The 5,254-nt window shown below is 30.5% G+C and overlaps 1 pseudogene; it reads left to right on the top strand.

Moving 5' to 3' along the window:
• The first annotated feature begins 3,964 nt into the window (after positions 1–3,964).
• LOC107850033 lies at positions 3,965–4,691 on the top strand (annotated as a pseudogene).
• Positions 4,692–5,254: the final 563 nt, after the last annotated feature.

Raw genomic sequence — 5,254 nt, 5'->3', positions numbered from 1 at the left:
AGGGTGACACAGTAAAATCACAGTTGAAGCAGGTGAAAGGCGGCAAGCTGGCAGGACTATCCTGACCAGCTTACTTTCTCTCTTCTATATATTACTAGATGCTGAAGGGCCCGTGATGTCGTTTCAATTTATGTGACCCAAATAAAATTGAATAATCAATTATTTTTTTAATATATTTTTAGATATTTTAAGCTATTAGCTATTGTAATTTATAATGCTTTTTTGGAATTAATTTATTATTTTAAGTTGTTAGCTATTCTAATTTATAACAATCTCCTTGTCCAAACTTTTTATAGCATTGATAGTCAATTATTTAATAATTTAATTTTTAATTACTGTGATTTATAATACTTTTCTTCTATTCCAATTTAAATGACACATATTATTTTGATAGTCAATCAAACATCACGATTGAAGGAGAGAAACAAACTTGTCTTAAATTCTCATAATAACTTATTAGAAGTGATATAACAAAATTACTATAAAAAATAATTGTAAAAAAATATTAAGTTGGTCTCATATAAAATGTCAGGTTAATTTAAAACATCAATAGTGGAGTACGATGATTACGTTGTATAAGAATAAGAGCGACATTCAAGATTGCTATAATTATAGGGTTATCAAGTTGTTGATTCACACTATGAAGGTTTGGGAGAGGGTTGTAGAGTTGAGGTTGCGGAGGATTGTTACTATTTCTGAAAATTAGTTTGGATTTATGTCAGGACACTCGACTACTGAAGTCATCCATCTCATCAGGAAACTGGTGGAGTAGTATAGAGATAGGAAAAAGGTTTTACAAGTGGTGGTTATCGACTTAGAGAAGGCCTATGATAGAGTTCCCAGGGAGATTCTTTGGAGGTGTTTGGAGGCTAGAGGTGTCCCTATTGTGTATGTTAGGGCGATTAAGGATATGTACGATGGAGCCGAGACTCGGGTTAGGACGGGAAGAGGGGACTCAGAGCTTTCCCGTCTTGATGGGGTTACATCAAGGTTCGACGCTTAGTCCATTTTGTTATGCCTCAGTGACGGATGTTTTAACGTGGCACATTCAAGACGAGGTGCCTTATTGTTTGCTTTTAGAGGATAATGTTGTCTTGATTGATGAAACTCGTAGTGAAGTTAATGCTAAATTAAAGGTTTGGATGGTTTCAAGCGAGGTAGAGGTACACCGAAAAAGTATTAAGGTGAGGTGATTAGACATGATATGGAGAAGCTCCAGCTTACCGAGGACATGACCCTGGATAGAAAGTTGTGGAGGAGGCGGATTAAGGTAGAAGGTTAGTCTGAGTTTAAGATATTGTATCTTTGGTGTGTTTCTTGGAGTATCTTGCTTATAGTATTATTGGATATGCTAAATTCTATTATATCTTGTTCTTTTCCTATTCCTACTATTACTATACTGGGTATGTTGTTATTGTAAATGATATATAATAATTAATTAGAATTGATATAGTAAAATCACGGGGCAAGCAGACATATCGACAAAGAGGTGCTTGCTTTACTGAACTTCTATATAGTACTAACAATATATGTTATTTTTTTTATCTCAATTTATGTGATACAAATAAAATTAAGATAATCAATTATATTTTAATATGTTTTTAGATATTTTAAGTTGTTAAATATTGTAATTTCATATACTTTTTTGGTATTGTAATTTACTATTTTAAGTTGTTAGCTATTTTAATTTATAATACTTTTCTTGTCCAAATTTTTGTGGCATTCATAGTAAATTATATTTTTAAAATAATTTTTAAATTTTTAATTATTGTGATTTATAATATTTTTTTTCTTCTATTCTAGTATAATTGACACATATAAATTTTGATAGTCAACCAAACATCACGAATGAAGTAGCAAAATAAACATGTGTTAAATAACTCATAATAACTTATTAGAAGTGATATAACAAAATCACTATAAAATTAGTTGTGAAAAAAATTTAAGTGGACCTCATATAAGAAGTCAAATTAATTTAAAACATCAATAGTTAATTTATCATTTTTCGTCTATTTTACCCTTTTTATTAACTATTTTTTTAATAATTAAATGACAAATAATTAATTAGGGGTGAAATAGTAAAATTATGGTTGAAGCAGCTAAAGTAGACATGTCATAAATGTCAATTTTTTTTATTAAATATTATTAATTTTTTAATACATAAATAATATGTAATAATTAATCAGAAATAATATAGTAAAATCATGGAGGAAGCAGGTATAACGACCTACTTATAAAATGTCACTAGAAATGTAAGTCAGTCTCATGTAAAATGTCAAGTGAATTTAAAATATCAATAGTTAATTTATTATGTTTTTGATCTATTTTACCTTTTTATTAAATGCTATTAATTTTTTTAATACTTAAATGACTTAAGCAATTAATTATGGGTAAAATAGTAAAATTACGATTGAAGAAGCTGAATCAAATATTTTATAAATATCTCTTTTATTTTTTATTAAATATTATTATTTTTCTAATACATAAATGACATATAATAATTAATTACGGATGATATAGAAAAATTATGGAGGAAGCAAGCACGCCGACCTTTACACCTACTTCCTTCACTCTTCTATGTATCAGAATATATTAAATGATGTAATTACTTGGATGTCCCTTCTTATATGTGGTATTAGCACTATTCACATTGTTTCTTGTTCTCCGGGCAACATTGTTGTTTTTGTGCTTCAAATATTACATTATTTTGTTGTCATACTGTTCATTCATATGTATGTTGTATAGTGCTTTACATTCACATTATTTCTTTTTGGGAAAAGGCATCGTTTCCATCCCAAACTATACCTGAAAAATCGAAGCCATACCTAAACTATACTAGTGACCTATTACACACCAAAACCACAAAAAAGTGAAACTATTTATACCCTGTCAGGCTACCACCACTTGCATGTGGTGTGGTATTTTACTCGCGCTGCCACGTCAGCACCACATCAGTAAAAAGTATCACTTTCTTATAGTTAAGGTGTGTAATAGGTCACTTATATAGTTTAGGTGTGGATTCAACTTTTCGACTATAGTTTGGGGTGGAAACGATGACTTTTCCCTTAATTTTTTTAGCCATTTACTTTTGTTATTTAATAGGCTGGACGCGTTTAAAATAAGTGTAACACACGTGCCTTAGAATGGGGGTCGCGGGGAGGTAATAATATCATTTTTTTATAGTTAAGATGTGTAATAGGTCACTAGTATAGTTTAGGTTCCCAAACTCATGAATATGCTTTATCTTCTATTAGTTTTTGAATATATTTTTTAGCTATATTTTTGCTTAGAAGTTTTTATATGATGAATTTTGAGTGTTGAAAGTTATAATAGGTAGTTTGAATTATTTCTGCACTTGTTATTTCTTCAGTATTTTAAGATGTTTTATAATTAGAGTTGATTAATTGAATTTTTTTGTCTTAAATTGATTAATGATATGAGTTAAGTCTTGAGTTACATAACTCTCCTACCGGAGGGTTAGTGTGGATATCACTCACGACTATTTGAATCGTGACATCCTTGAAAGTAAGTGAAAGGCAAAAAATATGAGAAAAATATGATCAATATTTATCAAGTCTCCTTTTTAATTATTGAATACTTTACAATTAATTAAGTACATAATTCAAGGGGTACTTATGTCTTTTTTTTAATTTATTTAGAATACTTTCACAGAATTTAGTTATTTTATCTTTTTTATTACATGATATGATTTATGTCACATGCCAATAAGATGATCTAATATATTATAGAAAATTTTTAAGACAAACTCTTAACCCTTAGTGCTTAGAAGTAAATCGAGTTAATTAAACTTGTCCTATAAAATTTTTAAGACAAACTCTTAACCCTTAGTGCTTAGAAGTAAATCGAGTTAAGACAAACTCTTACCCCTGTTAGCCCCATAAACTTGTCCTATATAAACCACTGCCTCCAAGGGGTTTACTTCAACTCATTCAACATTTAACAATCGACACCAACAAACAAACACACACATACACGTCTCAACCAAAAGCTCTATGACAACTATAGCTTCCACACAATTCATTCATGAATTCATGGAAAACTTCCACTACTCAAGAAGATTACTCCCGGAGGCCGTCATGGCGCCACCTCCGGCAACAGTCAGAATTGGCCACGACCCAATTGATGATCTACCAATTGGAAATAACGTCAACAGATTTGATGCAAATGTTATTGTGGTGGTATTGGCAGTACTTCTAAGTGCCATAATTTGTTCACTTGTGTTGAACTCCATCATAAAATGTGCCTTTAGGTGCTCTACCCTAATATTGGCAGACTCATCCTTAAACCATACAAATAATAAAGGGATCAACCAAAAAGCACTCAAGACATTTCCAATTACAACATACAGTACTAAATTGAAACATCGGGGCTCGACTCTAAGTGTGTCATTTGCTTATCCGAATTTGGAATTGGAGAGAAAATTAAGGTTCTACCTAAGTGCAACCATGGATTACACGTCAAATGTATCGATAAATGGCTCAAATCACATTCTTCTTGCCCTACTTGCAGGTACTGCCTCATCGATACATGTCAAAAAATTGTCAACGGCCACAGTTCTGTTACTACGAATGCTATTTTATCAGCAAGAGTTGAAGATATTGTAATAAGGATTGAACCTCTCGAACGTGAAGGTGTTATATCTAATCAACAAATTCAAACTTAGGTAGCAAAACAGGATTAATTAGTTATTATGTATGATGTATAAAAATTAGCTAGCTAGCATGAGGCCAATGCCATTGTAGCTTTCGAATGATTCATTAATCTTGTAAGTGTTTATTAAAATTAAAATATAGTATTTCAATGTGTTTTTGAGAATATTTTAATTTCGGCTTTTCATATGACATGTTTAAGATCACAGTATTAAATGACATTTTAGTATATTTTATTGTATACTTTTAGTTCAAGACTACAAAATTTTTAAATTATTTTTTCTTAAACTCCATATCAATTATCAAGTTAAAACCACACAAATAAATTGAAAACGGAGAGAGTAATCTTTTAGTAGTAGTATTACTACACTACGAGATATCAAAAAGATTCTCTAGGAAACTACAAGCTAAGGTAACTTATGTTGTGGAGGTTATGGTTTCAAGTTTGCCATCCAACAAATGCCATCGGCTTATATATGATGTTGACAACCAGTATAATATTTCTTCCAATTGTCTTCAACGATAGCTCTATCATGGAGTAGTATATAATAAAAATTAAATGGCTACAGTCATTTGATAAATGT

Source organism: Capsicum annuum, unplaced genomic scaffold, assembly GCF_002878395.1.
Source record: "Capsicum annuum cultivar UCD-10X-F1 unplaced genomic scaffold, UCD10Xv1.1 ctg81347, whole genome shotgun sequence".
NCBI classification, from domain to species: Eukaryota; Viridiplantae; Streptophyta; class Magnoliopsida; order Solanales; family Solanaceae; genus Capsicum; species Capsicum annuum.
The sequence above is the reverse complement of the archived record's forward strand: the minus strand, read 5'-3'. Positions and strand labels throughout refer to the sequence as shown.